At 37.9% G+C, this 16,044-nt stretch overlaps 1 pseudogene; it reads right to left on the reverse strand.

The window, feature by feature from the left end:
- Positions 1-9,008: 9,008 nt before the first annotated feature.
- LOC124966803 (actin, cytoplasmic 1-like) lies at positions 9,009-10,139 on the reverse strand (annotated as a pseudogene).
- Between the last annotated feature and the right edge of the window lie 5,905 nt (positions 10,140-16,044).

Raw genomic sequence — 16,044 nt, forward strand, 5'->3', positions numbered from 1 at the left:
GAACAGAGTTGGTCAAACCAATTTAAGATGAAGGAAAAGAGGTGTCACTTTTTTAAAAAGTATTTTTAAAATGGTATGGTTTTTTAATACCTTTGTTTTATTCATTTATTTATTCATTTATTCATTTATTTATATGTAGTGCTGAGGATCAAACCCAGTGCCTCACACAGAGTCACAACCCCCAGTCCAAGAGATGTCACATTTAAATCCAAACTGCTAAAAACTTTCTTGTACTCTGGGATTCTGCTTTCTCCATATGCACCTACCTAAATGCTATAAAAAGGCAAAGAAAAAGGGAAAGAACTGACTTTGACCCAAAAGTGCACTCTGTTCTGATGAAGATGTTTCACATGCTCCTCTAAAGAGTAATTATGATTGGGTTATTTGCATTCTTGGTGTAGAGTTTTTGAGTTCCTTATAGATTCTAGAGATTAGTGCTCTATCTGAAGTATGAGTGGCAAAGATTTTCTCCCACTCTGTAGGCTCTTTCTTCATATTGCTGATAGTTTCCTTTGCTGAGAGAAAGATTTTTAGTTTGACTCTATCCCAGTTCTTGATTCTTGCTTTTATTTCTTATGCTATGGGAGTCCTGTAGAGGAAGTCTGATCCTAAGCCGACATGTTGAAGATTTGGTCCTACTTTTTCTTCTATAATATTCAGGGACTCTGGTATGATTCCAAAGTCCTTGATCCATTTTGAATTGAGTTTGTGCATGATGAAAGATAGGGGTTTAGTTTCATTCTGAATTCATTCATATGGATTTCCAATATTCCAAGCACCATTTGTTAAAGAGGCAATCTTTTCTCCATTGCATATTTTTGGCACCTTTGTCTAGTATGAGAAAATTGTATTTATTTGGGTTTGTGTTCGTGTCCTCTATTCTGTAAATTGATCTACCTGTCTATTTTGTACCAATACCATGCTGTTTTTGTTACTATTGCTTTGTAGTATAGTTGCAGTTCTGGTATTGGGATATCCCCTGCTTCACTTTTCCCGCAAAGGATTGCTTTAGCTATTCTGGGTTTCTTATTTTTCCAGATGAATTTCATGATTGCTTGCTCTATTTCTTTAAGGTATGTCATTGGGATTTTAATTGGAATTGCATTGAATCTGTATAGCACTTTTGGTAGTATGGCCATTTTGACAATATTAATTCTGCCTATCCAAGAACATGGGAGATCTTTCCATCTTCTAAGGTTTTCTTTAATTTCTTTCCTTAGTGTTCTGTAGTTCTCATTGTAGAGGTCTTTCACCTATTTTGTTAGATTGATTCCCAAGTATTTTATTTTTTTTTGAGGTTATTTTAAATGGGGTAGTTTTCCTAATTTCTCCTTCCAAAGATTCATCACTTATGTATAAAAATGCATTCGATTTATGAGCATTGATCTTATATCCTGCTACTTTACTGAATTCACTTACGAGATCTAAAAGTTTTCTGGTGGAATTTCTTGGTTCCTCTAAGTATATAATCATGTCATCAGTTAAATAGAAGAAGATCTACAAACAATCAACAGATATATGAAAAAATGTTCAACATCTCTAATAATAAGAGAAATGTAAATCAAAACCACCCTAATATTCCATCTCACCCCAATTAGAATGGCGATTATCAAGAATATAAGCAACAACAGGTGTTGGCAAGGATGTGGGGAAAAAGGTACACTCACACATTGCTGGTGGGGCTGCAAATTAGTGCAGCCACTCTAGAAAGCAGTGTGGAGATTCCTTAGAAAACTTGGAATGGAACCTCCATTTGATCCAGCTATCCCACTCCTCGGCCTATACCCAAAGGACTTAAAATCAGCACACTACAGAGATACAGCCACATTAATGTTCATAGCTGCTCAATTCACAATAGCCAGATTGTGGAACCAACCTAGATGCCCTTCAATTGATGAATGTATATTCATCAATTGAAACTGTGGTATATATATACACAGTGGAATACTACTCAGCCATAAAGAATAATTAAATTATGCTATTTGCAGGCAAATGGATGAAATTTGAGAATATCATGCTAAGTGAGATAAGCCAACCTCAAAAATCCAAAGGGGGAATGATCTCCCTGATCAGTGGATCATGACTCATAGTGGGGGGTGGGAAGGAGGTAAGAATGTAGGAAAGAGGAAATGTATAGAGGGAAGAGAGGGGTAGGAGGGGTGGGGGGGAGGAAAAAATAACAAAATGAATCAAACACTATTATCCTTTGTAAAAGTATGACTACACAATGGTGTGCCTTTATTCATGTATAAACAGAGAAACAGAATGTATCCAATTTGTGTACAATAAAAATAAATTTAAGAATAGGAAAAACAATAAAGAGTATTATGGCTGTTTCCTTTTCTTAGAAAACCCTATTTTTTTAGCTCAGTTTTTCTATTTGCCTTTGGTGCTGTGCTCCTAAATTAATTGTTTTCTGATCATTTTTTTCAGAAATATTGTTTTGTCTAACTGGAGTTTTTTCTAAATATTGGTGATGGTGGAAGTGAATTTGACCCACATGGAGGATAGGTAGCCATCTGAATCCTTGATTTCAGTGTCTATGGCTGAAAGACTCTACCCATAGTTTTCCCAATTTCCCAGATCCTCCCTCTGTTTAGTTTAAGTCATGTAAAAATCTGTGACAGATTTAATTTCTAAACAGTTAAACTTGATAGACACTGTGTAATCTTTTTGATTTTTTGTCTCCTACCTGTGGAGATTCAGTATCTGGTAAAAAGCTACTAAATCTTTGTTTCCTGTCTGTTTTATGTACATTTCTGCATGCTTATCATGTCTGCATACATGCTTGTAGCATATTTTTTTACATGGTACCAGAATTAGCTTATTGATATATAAGTGCTCATAAATTAAGAAAAGTGGATCCAAATGCCGTTAGTTTATGTAAAACTTTGATCAAAAGATCAATTTAAATTGGTAAAAGTAAATATATCTTTGAAATTACTAAACACGTGTTTCTAGATGGTCAGTTAATCAAAAAGTTTTAGTTTCTTCAAAATGTTTAAAGTACAACATCTATGACTTTAAAGTATTTTTCTTTGGCAAGAATAACTAGGCTTGTCTGATATCTTGGTTTTCATGGGTAATATTCAATTCTTAAGGAAACATTTCTAAGTAAATATGTGTTAAAAGAGACATCCAATGCTCATTAAGATAATTTCCTGTGACCGTTGTTTTATTAGGAAAATCCTAAGTCTTAAAATAATGAAGATTTATACCTGTTTTAAGATCTTTTAAACAATTACTCCACAAGTGGTTAAATAAGCAACAGTTATTTTAGGTCATTACAATATAGTTGTCATCCTAGATATATGTGACTAGATATATATATACATATAAGTACTAAATGGTTGAGCTTTGTTTATTTTATGTGATGCTGAGGATCAAAGCCAGTGCCTCACCCATGCTAGGCAAGTACTCAAACACCAAGCCCCAACCCTATGCACCACCATTTTAATACCTAGCTTGTCTGGTTGCTTTGAGTAACTTTATATCTGTTGCCTATTAGTGTTTTGCATTTAGGTGTACTACTCCTAGGAAAACAAGCTGAATTTAGATAATAAACTACCATCTACAGGAGAGATAGCGATGCCTGTTTTTCTTCCAGTACCAAGTGCAGACTTTCAGTACCAAAATTTAAAACCCATTACTCCCACTTTAAGATGGGTAAAACTGCCCTTCTGGATGTTTAAAACTTAACTTGGAGACCAAAATCAAGGCAGTAAAATGGCTAAGAAAAAACAGCCGATATTTTGGCCCTTTCTCTCTAAGGTCAGCCAGAACTTGGGAAATGATGGAACTTCACAAAGGGCCCTGAGACTTTGAGTCACCCAACCTGCTGATCAGGAGACCCAAGAGGACCCTAGAAAACAGGAAGTCAACCAGTGCACATTCTTCAAAGAGGAGGGCCAGTGGAAAGAGAAAGATCCCTGATGCTTCCAAGGGAAGCCACATATGATAAGCAAGACCCCCATCCATCCTGGCACATGGTGTGACTTGTAGAGGAAAGATGAAGGAGCCAAGAGGCCTCTCACAAGTTCCCAAGAGTGATCTCTGAGGAATCTCAGTTGACTTAATAGTAGATAGGAACAAGGTCAATTTTAACCAACTTGGTCTTAAACTCCTGGCAGGAGAGTGTAGCCTAAGCACAGTCAGGTGAGGGAAGACAATATTTTTGTAACTTTAGACATACATTTGTGTCAGTTCTCAAAAAAGTAAGCGTAACTTGGAGGTCTAGGGTCCTTATACAAGAATGACTGATAATTACCATGAAAGTCTCTGCCAGAGTCAAAGTTTCTTCTAAGTCAACTACTCAACTCAAGACCTACACATCTTTCTTTTTCTTTTTCTTTTTCTTTTTTTTTTTTTTTTTTGAGGTGGTGGATACTGGGGATTGAACTCAGGGACACTTGGCCATTGAGCACACCCCCACCCCTATTTTGTATTTTATTTAGAGACAGGGTCTCACTGAGTTGCTTAGTGCCTTCCTTTTGCTGAAGCTGCTTTTGAACTATTGATCTTCCTGCCTCGGCCTCCCAAGTTACTGGGATTACAGGTATGTACCACCAATCCTGGAAAAACATACAAACTTTCTAACCTCCTACACAGGTAAACTCAATCTGTTTTTCACTGGTAAGATAATTTAGCCCCAACATATGTTCCGCTAAAAGATGTAATGTGACACATGAAAGCCCTAACCTTCTTTTCCAAAAAAACCCTACCTGATGCAGTTAAAGGAGATTCCTCTACCAAACAGGTGACACTAATGGAAAAGCTGTTTTACAAGTATCAGGTGGTAAAGATTACATATATTTATTGCTCAAGTAAAGACATTATACAAACTAAATAGTGTGTATATGTTTCTAACAACTCCACTAATGTTTCTAAAGTATTAAATGACCTCCACTCATAAACCACTGGCATGTTAGACCCCACCTTAAGCCTTAATAAGTTTCTCATATTCATGGTTTTCAGGAACTGACTAATAAATTGCTTTTCTGCTAGTTCTTTACAGAAAATGTGTTACTGTCTTGCTTATTGCTATCTTAATATGATCTCTTCCCCATGTATGCCCGATGTGGTCATCTGCCAACTGCCACCATGGATCTCTGGACTGCCCTGATGTGTGAGATGCCCAAGCTACAAATAGCCTTATGAATGGAATCCAAATCCAAGCTCCCACCCTACTGGGGGCCCTAAGGTAGGCCTCCGTAAGAAGACACTAAATCCTGTCTCCTGCTAACACTCCTTTTCAGTTTGAAACATAGAGGTCATCATCCTTTCCCCCAGTTAGGAAAATGTTATAAACACTTCTTCAGAGCATGGAATGCCATGAGTCTCAGGTCACCAAGTTGTACATCCAGCCCATTGTCTCTACTGAGAAGCAGCAGCAGAGTGGAGGAGGGTAGCAGACCAGGTTCTGGAGCATGGCCTGTGGTCACATGGAGGCCACCATGCCAGCACAGACCTAAGACCATGAAGACAGTACCAAGTTGAGCCAAGGCACACCAACCCGTGAGGATGCTGATGCAGGAACCCACTCCACACACTGTTGTAGCTCTGGAACTCCTAAGCATGCATGATCCACTGACTGCAATCTCCAGCTTTCCGAGGAGCAGCAGGGAAATGGAAGTAGGGCACCCTGAATGGGTTTGCAGGGCTAATGGATAGCATTTAGCACTTATCCAAAAACTAATTAGCATAATTTTGGGCCAACAGAATTATATCTTTCCAAACTTTGATTAGCATAAGTTTGGAACAATAGAATTGACCCAAGTGCTATATAAATTTGTAGACTAGCACACTTAGATGGGAACAACTCTTGGGTGCCCTCTTGCCCTGCTGGACTTCTGTTCCTGTTCTTCAATAAACCCTCTGTTATACTCACTCTTTCTGGTCTCTGGATTCCATTATTTTTTCCCCTGTTGATCAAAGAGTATTTTCTTTTTCAAAAAACTTTTATTTATTTTTTATTAACATTTTTTGGACAGTGATAAAATTTTTTTTCATACTTGTATATAGGGTAATAATGTCTGTCTCAATCTACCGTCCTTCTCATCCCCACCCATCTCACCCTTCCTCTCACTCCCCTCTGTATAATTCAAAGTTCCTTCATTCTTCCCTACCCACACCCCACTATGGATAAGCATTCACCTATCAGAGAAAATGTTCAGCATTTGGTTTTGTGGGATTGACTGATTTCACTTAGCATGATATTCTCTAGTTCTACCCATTTACCTGCAAATGCCATAATTTCATTCTTCTTTAAGGCTGAGTAACATTTCATTGTGTATATGTACCATATTTTCTTTACCATTCATCTGTTGAAGGACACCTAAGTTAGTTCCACAGCTTAGTTATTCTAAATTGAGCTGCTGTAAACATTGATGTAGCTGCATCACTGTAGTATACTGATTTTAAGTCCTTTGGGTGTAAACTGAGGTGTGGGATAGCTGGTTCAAATGGTGGTTCCATTCTAAGTTTTCTGAGGAATCTCAATACTGCTTTCCAGAGTGGTTGCACCAATCTTCAGTCCCACCAGCAATGTATGAGTGTACCTTTTTCTCCAAACCCTTGCCACCATTTATTTTTGCTTATATTCTTGATCATTGTTTTTCTGCCTTGAGTGAGATGGATCTCAGTGTAGTCTTGATTTGCATTTCTCTAATTCTAGAAATGTTGAACATTTTTCCATGTATTTGTTGATCAACTGTTTTCTTCTCTGAAGTGTCTGTTCTGTTCCTTAGCCCATTTATTGATTGGGTTATTTGGTTGTTTAGTGTTAAGTTTTTTTGAGTTCTTGATACATTCTGGAGATTAGTGCTCTATCTGATGTGTGTGTGGTAAATATTCTCTACCATTCTACAAACTCTCTCTTCATGTTATTGATTGTTTTCTTTGCTGAGAAGAAACTTTTTAGTTTGAATCCATCCTATTTATTGATTCTTGATTTTATTTCTTGCACTTTAGGAGTCATGTGATGGAAGTCAGGTCCTAAACCAACATGATGAAGATTTGGGGCTGCTTTTTATTCTACTAGATTCAGGGTCTCTGTTCTAGTGCCTAAGTTCTTCATGTACTTTGAATTGATTTTTGTGCATGGTGAAAGATAGAGGTTTAATGTCATTTTGTTTCATGTGGATTTCCAGTTTTTTTCAATTCCATTTGTTGAGCCAATCTTTTCTTCAAAGACTATCTTTTCTCCAAAGAATTTTTGGGGGCCTTTGTCTAAGTACAAGTTAACTGTATTTATATGGGTTTGTCTCTGTGTCTTCTATTCTGTACCATTGGTCTACCTCTCTATTTTGGTGACAGTACCATGTTGTTTTGTTACTATTGCTCTGTAGTATAGATTAAGGTCTGGCATCCTGATGCCTCCTGTTTCACTTTTCTTGTTAAGGATTGCTTTGTCTATTCTGGATCTCTTATTTTTCCAAATGAATTTCATGATTGCTTTTTCTATTTCTATGGAAAATGTCATTGGGATTTTAATAGGAATTGCATTAAATCTGTATAAATGCTTTTGGTAGAATGGCTATTTTGACAATATTGATTCTACCTATCCAAGAGCACAGGAGGTCTTTCCATCTCATAAGGTCTTCTTCAGTTCTTTCTTTAGTGTTGTAGTTTTCATGTAGAGGTTTTCACCTCTTTTGTTAGATTGATTCCAAAATATTTCATTTTTCTAAGGCTATTGAGAATGGGGTTGTTTTCCTAATTTCTCTTTCAGTGGATTCATCACTGATGTATAGGAATGCAATTGATTTATGGGTGTTAATTCCATATGCTGCTACTTTGTTGAATTCATTTATTAGTTCTAGAAGTTTTTTGGTGGTTTTTTGGGATCTTCTAAATATAGAATCATGTCATTGACAAATAGTGATAGTGTGAGTTCTTTTCCTATTCATATCCTTTTAATTTCATTCTTCTGCCTAATTGCTCTGACTAGAGTTTCCAGAACTATGTTGGATAAAAGTGATGAAAGACAGCATCCTTGTCTTGTTCCAGTTCTTAGAGGGAATGCTTTCAATTTTTCTCCGTTTAGAATGATGTTGGCCTTGGGTTTAGCATACATAGATTTACAATATTGGGGAATGATCCTACTATACCTAGTTTTTCTAGTGTTTTGAACATGAAGAAGTGCTATATTTTGCTTTTTCTGCATCTATTGAGATAATCATGATTCTTGTCTTTAAGTCTATTGACGTGATGAAATATATTTATTCATTTCTGTATGTTGAAACAACCTTGCATCCCTGGGAGGAATCCCGCATGATTGTGGTGCACCGTCCTTTCAATATGTTTTTGTATGTGATTTACCAAAATTTATTGAGAATTTTTGCATCTATGTTCATCAGGGATATTGTTCTGAAGTTTTATTTTCTTGATGTGTTTTTTTTTTTAAGGTGTGCACTTTTATTGAACGGTCTCAAGTCAGTGTACAGATAAACCCTGGCTGCCTCCACACCTCAGCCCACTCTCAGGGAGACCAAAAGCCTTCATACATCTCAAGTTGGGGGACAAAAGGGGGGCCACAATGACTGACCATTCAAAAAAAAAAAAACAAAATAAAGAAGTATTAAAGCGAAGATTAAAAAAATTTGCATTACATAATTTACACAAAAGCAATGCTGTCACCTCCCCTGTATGGACTCGGGTGAGGACTGGGCCATCCTCCAGGAGGAGGAGTGGGGCGATTTTGGGGAGGGCGAGGGACTTCCTGTAACAATGCATCTCACTATATTTGGAAAGACTATTAAAAAAAAAGAACAATGTACAATCAAGGTCCTCGGCCATATTGTAGAACTTTGGGAATGCTCACTCCAACCAACTGCTGTCACCTTCAACGTTCCAGTTTTTAAATCCTGAGTCAAAAGTGCCAAAACAAAAAACAAAAAGAAAAAGAAAAAAAAAAAAAAACAAATGAAGCCATGCCAATCTCATCTTGTTTTCTGCACAAGTTAGGTTTTTGTCAAGAAAGGGCATAACGCAGCTAAGTAACAGTCCACCTAGAAGCATTTACGGTGGACAGTGGAGGGGCCAGACTCGTCGTACTCCTGCTTGCTGATCCACATCTGTTGGAAGGTGGACAGTGAGGCCAGGATGGAGCTGCCAATCCACACAGAATACTTGTGCTCAGGGGGAGCAATGATCTTGGTCTTCATTGTGCTGGGTGCCAGGGCCGTGATTGCCTTCTGCATCCTGTCAGCAATGCCTGGGTACATGGTGGTGCCACCAGACAGCACTGTGTTGGCATAGAGGTCCTTGCGAATGTCAACGTCACACTTCATGATGGAGTCAAAAGTAGTTTCATGGATGCCACAGGATCCCATGCCAAGGAAAGAAGGCTGGAAGAGCGCCTCAGGGCAGCAGAACCGCTCATTGCCAATGGTGATCACCTGGCCGTCAGGCAGCTCATGGCTCTTCTCCAGGGAGGAGCTAGAGGCTGCAGCAGCCATCTCCTGCTGGAAGTCCAGGGCAACCTAATACAGCTTCTCCTTGATGTCACGCAGGATTTCCCACTTGGCTGTGGTGGTGAAGCTGTAGCCACACTCAGTCAGGATCTTCATGAGCTAGTCTGTCAGGTCCCGGCCAGCCAGGTCCAGATGCAGGATGGTGTGGGGGAGGGCATACCCCTCATAGATGGGCACTGTGTGGGTGACCCCATTACCAGAGTCCATCACAATGCCAGTGGTACGACCAGAGGCATACAGGGACAGCAGAGCCTGGATGGCCACATACATGACTGGGGTGTTGAAGGTCTCAAACATGATCTGGGTCATCTTCTCACGGTTGGCCTTGGGATGCAGGGGGACCTTGGTCAGCAGCACAGGGTGCTCCTCGGGGGCCACATGCAGCTCATTGTAGAAGGTGTGGTGCCAAATCTTCTCCATGTCATCCCAGTTGGTGACAATGCCGTGCTCAATGGGGTACTTCCGTGTCAGGATGCCTCTCTTGCTCTGGGCCTCATCACCTACATAGGAATCCTTTTGGCCCATGCCCACCACCACGCCCTGGTGCCGCAGGTGCCCCACAATGGAGGGGAAGATGGCCCGGGAAGCATCGTCACCCGCAAAGCTGGCCTTGCACATGCCGGAGCCATTGTCAACGAGGAGTGCAGCGATATCATCATCCATGGCAAGTTGGGTGGCGGATGTGGACCAGCAGCAGCTGAGTGGCGAGGTGACTGTACTCGCAGGGTGGACGCAGTCTTGGCAGTCTCTTGATGTGTTTTTATCTGCTTTTGGTATAAGGGTGATACTAGCCTCATAGAATGAGTTTGGAAGGATTCCCTCCTTTTCTATATTATGGAATACTTTGAGAGTATTGGTGTTAGTTTTTCTTTGAAGGTATTGTAGAACTTGGCTGAGAATACATCTGGTTCTGGGATTTTCTTAATTGGTAGGCTTTTGATGGCATCTCCTATTTCATTGCTTGAAACTGACCTGTTTAAATTGTGTATGTCCTCCTGATTCATTTTGGGTAGGTCGTATAACTGTAGAAATTTGTCAATGTCTTTAAGATTTTCTATTTTATTGGAGTATAATTTTTCAATGTCGTTTCTGATTATCTTCTGTATTTCAGTAGTGTCCTTCATGATATTTCCTTTTTCATCACAAATTTTAGCAATTACTGTTTTCTCTCTCTTCATTAGTGTGGCTATGGTTTATCAATTTCATTTAGTTTTTCAAAGAACCAATATTTTGTATTGTCAGTTTTTTTAATTATTTCTTTTGTTTCAATTTCATTGATTTCAGCTCTGATTTTAATTACTTCCTGTCTTCTGCTTTTGGTGTTGATTTGTTCTTCTTTCTCTAGGGTTTTGAAATGTAATGTTAGGCCATTTCTTTGTTGACTTTCTGTTCTTTTAAAGAATGAGCTCAATGCAATGAACTTTCCTCTTAGCACTGCCTTCAGAGTATTCCAGAGATTTTGATATGTTGTATTGGTATTCTCACTTACCTCTAAATATTTTTTTACTTCCTCCCTGATTTCTTCTGCTATTCATCAATCATTCAATAGTGTATTATTTAGTCTCCAGGTGTTAGAGTGTTTCTATCTTTATTTTATCATTAATTTCTAATTTCATTCCTATTATCTGATAGAATGCAGGGTATTATCTCTATTTTTTGGTATTTGCTGAGAGTATCTTTGTGGCATGGGAATTTGGCCTATTTTAGAGAAGATATCTGTGTGCTGCTGAGAAGAAAGTATATTTACTCATTGATAAATGAAATATTCTATATATGTCTGTTAGGCCTAAATTATTGATTGTGTTATTTATTTCTACAGTTTCTTTATTTAGTTTTTTAAAATAATTTATTTATTTTCACTCATTGTAAACAAATGGGGTACAACTTGTTTCTCTGGTTGTATATGAAGTAGAGCCATACCATTTATGTAATCATACATGTACATAGGAAAATGATGTTTGTCTCATTCTTGTTACTTTTTTCTTCCCCCCACCTCTCACACCCCTCTTTTCTCTATATACAATCCATCCTTCCTCCATTCTTGCCTCCCTCCCACCCTCCTTTATGTATCATCATCTGCTTATCAGAGAGATCATTTGACCTTTGGTTTTTTGGGATTGGCTTATCTCACTTAGCATGACACTCTCCAACTTCATCCATTTGCCTGCCATTGTCATAATTTTATTCTTCTTTATGGTTGAGTAATATTACATTTTTTTACATATACCACAGTTTCTTTATCCATTCATCAATTGAAGGGCATCTAGGTTGATTCCACAAACTAGCTATTGTGAATTGAGCAGCTATGAACATGTGACTGCATCACTGTAGTATACTGATTTTAAGTCCTTTGGGTATAGGCCAAGGAGTGGGATAACTGGGTCAAACGGTAGTTCCATTCCAAGTTTTCTAAGGAATCTCAGCACTGCTTTTCAGAGTGGCTGCACTAATTTGCAGCCCCACCAGCAATGTATGAGTGTACCTTTTTCCCCACATCCTCGCCAACACCTATTGTTGCTTGTATTCTTGATAATCACCATCCTAATTGGCATGAGATGGAATCTTAGGGTAGTTTTAATTTGCATTTCTCTTATTAGTAGAGGTGTTGAACACTTTTTCATATATGTGTTGATTGCTTTTAGATCTTCTTCTGTGACGTGTCTGCTCATCTCCTTAGTCCATTTGGGGATGGGTTGTTCGTATTCTTGGTGTAAAGTTTTTTGAGTTCTTTATAGATGCTGGAGATTAGTGCTCTATATGAAGTATGTGTGGCAAAGATTTTCTCCCACTCTGTAGGTTATCTCCTCACATTGCTGATAGTTTCCTTTGCTGAGAAAAAGTTTGTTAATTTGAATTTATCCCAAGTATTGATTTCTGCTTTTATTTCTTGTGCTTTGCGAGTCATGTTAAGGAAGTGTGATCCTAAGCCAACATGATGAAGATTTGGACCTAATTCTTCTTCTATAAGGTACAGGGTCTCTCATCTGATTCCATGGTCCTTCATCCATTTTGAGTTGAGTTTTGTGTAGGGTGAGAGATAGGAGTTTAGTTTCATTCTGCTGTATTTGGATTTCCAGTTTTCTCAGCACCATTTGCTGAACAGGCTATCTTTTCTCTATTGTATGTTTTTCCACCTTTGTCTAGTATGAGAAAACTGTGTATTTGTCTCTGTGTCCTCTATTCTGTACCCCTGGTTTAACCTATCTATTTTGGTGCTAATAACTTGCCATTTTGGTTACTATTGCCCTGTAGTATAGCTGAAGTTCTGGTATTGTGATACTCCCTGTTTCACGCCTCCTGCTAAGGATTGCTTTAGCTATTCTGGGTCTCTTATTTTTCCAAATGAATTTTATGATTGCATTCTCTATGTCTATGAGATACGTCATTGCGATTTTAATTGGAATTGCATTGAATTTGTATAGCACTTTTGGTAGTATGACCATTTTGACAATATTAATTCTGCCTATCCAAGAACACGGGAGATCTTTCTATCTTCTAAGGTTTTCTTCAATTTCTTTCTTTAGTGTTCTGTGGTTCTCATTGTAGAGGTCTTTCATCTCTTTCGTAAGATTGAATCTGAAGTATTTTATTTTTTTGAGGCTATTGTGAATGGGGAAGCTTTCATAAATTCTCTTTCCGATGATTCATCACTTATGAACAAAACTGCATTAGATTTATGAGCACTGATTTTATATCCTGCTACCTTACTGAATTCATTTATGAGTTCTAGAAGTTTTCTGGTAGAATTTTTCAGCTCCTCTAAATAGAGAATCATGTCATCTGCAAATAGGGATAGATGGAGTTTTTCTTTTCTTATTTGTATGCCTTTAATTTCTTTGGTCTGTCTAATTGCTCTGGCTAGAGTTTCAAGGATGATGTTGAATAGAAGTGGTAAAAGAGGGCATCCCTGCCTTGTTCCAGTTTTTAGGGGGAATGCTTTCAGTTTTTCACCATTTAGAATGATATTGGCCATGGGCTTAGCATAGATAACCTTTACAATGTTGTAGAATGTTCCTACTATCCCTATTTTTTCTAGCGTTTTGAGCATAAAGAGGTGCTGTATTCTATCAAATGCTTTCTCTGCATCTATTGAAATAATCATGTGCTTCTTAACTTTTAAGTCTGTTGATATGGTGAATTACATTTGTTGATTTCCAGTTGTTGAACAAACCTTGCATCCCTGGGATAAAATCCACTTAATTGTGGTGCACTATCTTTTAAATATGTTTTTGTATGCTATTTGCTAAAATTTTGTTAAGAATTTTTGCATCTATGTTCATTAGGGATATTGGTCTAAAATTTTCTTTCCTCAATTGTCTCTGTCTGGTTTCGGTATCAGGGTGATATTAGCTTCATAGAATGAGTTAAGAAGGGTTCCTCCTCTTCTATTTCATGGGATACTTTGAGGAGTATTGGAATGCACTCTTCTTTGAAGATCTTTTAGAATTTGGCTGAGAATCCATCTGGCCCTGGACTTTTCTTGGTTGGTAGGCTTTTGATGGCTTCAATTTTATTGATTTCAGTTCTGATTTTAATTATTTTCTGTCTTCTACTACTTTGGGTGTTGTTCTCTTCTTTTTCTAGGGCTTTGGGCTGTGGTATTAGGTCATTTATTTGTTGACTTTTACTTATTTTATTGAATGTGCTCCATGAAATGAATTTTACTCTTAGTACAGCTTTCATAGTGTCCCACAGATTTTGATATGTTGTGTCTTTGTTCTCATTTACCTCTAATAAATTTTATTTCCCACCTGATGTCTTCTGTTATCCATGCATCATTCAATACTGTATTATTTAATCTCCAGGTGTTGGAGTAGTTTCTGTTTTTTATTTTGTCATTGATTTCTAATTTTATTCCATTAATAAAATCTGATAGAATACAGGGTAGAATCTCTATTTTTTTGTATTTGCTAAGAGTAGCTTTGTGGCATAACATATGGTCTATTTTAGAGAAGCATCCATGTGCTCCTGAGAAGAAAGTGTATTTGCTTATTGTTGGATGGGATATTCTATACATGTCTGTTAAGTCTAAATTATCAATTGTGTTATTGAGATCTATGGTTTCTTTGTTCAATTTTTCTTTGGAAGATCTGTCCAGTGGTGAGATAGGTGTGTTAAAGTGACCTGATATTATTGTGTTGTGGTCTATTTGGTTATGCTTTCTGTGTAGTTTTTAATTTGGTTTATTCTTTCCTTCATTTCAAGAATTTCTGGGTTTTTTTTCAGAATCTTTATCTCTTTATTGAAATGATCCTTTGCTTCCTGCATTTGCTCTTTTAACTGTTGATTGGTGCTATCATTCAATGCTTGCATTTGCACTCTTATCTCATCATTTGCTTCTCTGATCATTTTAACTATTTACTTTCTGAACTCCCTTTCAGACATTTCTTCTGCCATGCTGTCATTGGATTTTATTGATGTAGCATCTGAGTTTGTTTGGGACACTTTCTTCCCTTGTTTTCTCATATTGCTCATGTATCTTCCCCTCTGGAGCACAAATCTGAGGTATTGTAGTTCCCCCACTACAGACTTATAGTGTCCCCGCAGGTTTCCAATAACTCAGCTTCTAGTCTTCAGTAGCCTAAAGTCATGGAGGAACTTGATAATGCAGTGACCCAAAAAGGATGCTGCCCCTCTAGGGATGGTGGCTTCCAGGTTGGGTATATTTCCTGCTAGTGGGCAGAGGCACCTCCACATGTTGACAGATGGTCAACTGCAGGGGCACAAGACTGTGACCTGGGGCCTAGCTGGTCTGGGCCTGGGTCTCTGGGTCTACCTCCCAGGAATGGAAGTCTCGTCCAGCAGCTCTCTCAATATTTCTTCTTCTTGAATCCTGAGTCATGGAGCAACATGGAATGCAGTCATACTCTAGTTCACCATCTTGGCCTCTCTATTTAGTTTTTGTTTGTAGGATCTATCCAGTCATGAAAGAGTGCTGTGTTAGTCACCCAGTATCATTGTGTTTTGGCCTATATGATTCTTGAAATTGAGAAGGGTTTGTTTGACGTACCCAGATGCTCCATTGTTTGGGGCATACATATTTATGATTGTTATATCTTGATGTATGATTCCCTTAAGCACTATGAAACGTCCTTCTTTGTCCCTTCTGATTAAATTTGGCTTTAAATCCACTTTATCTGATATGAGGATGGAAACCCTTGCTTAATTAGGCAATCCATGTGAGTGGTATGTTATTTCCCGACCTTTCAGTCTGTGGATGTCTTTTCCTATGAAGTGAATCTCTTGGAGACAGCAGATTGTTGGGTCTTGTTTTTTAATCTAATCTGCCAGTCTATGTCTTTTGACTGACAAGTTTAGGCCATTAACATTCAAGGTTATTATTGAGATATGTATTCCCAGTAATATTGGCCTATTTCTAGTTTTTAATTTGAATTAGTTTCTCCTTTGAGTGAGTATTCCTTTAGTGGATTTCCTTGTTTTGTTGGTTGTCACTTTTTTTTCCACGTCATGGAATATTTTGTTGAGAATTTTCTGTAGTTTGGGTTTTCTAATTGTCAATTCTTTTAACTTTTGTTTATCGTGGAATATTTTTATTTCATCTTCAAATCTG

Source organism: Sciurus carolinensis, chromosome 16 (genome assembly GCF_902686445.1).
Source record: "Sciurus carolinensis chromosome 16, mSciCar1.2, whole genome shotgun sequence".
NCBI classification, from domain to species: Eukaryota; Metazoa; Chordata; class Mammalia; order Rodentia; family Sciuridae; genus Sciurus; species Sciurus carolinensis.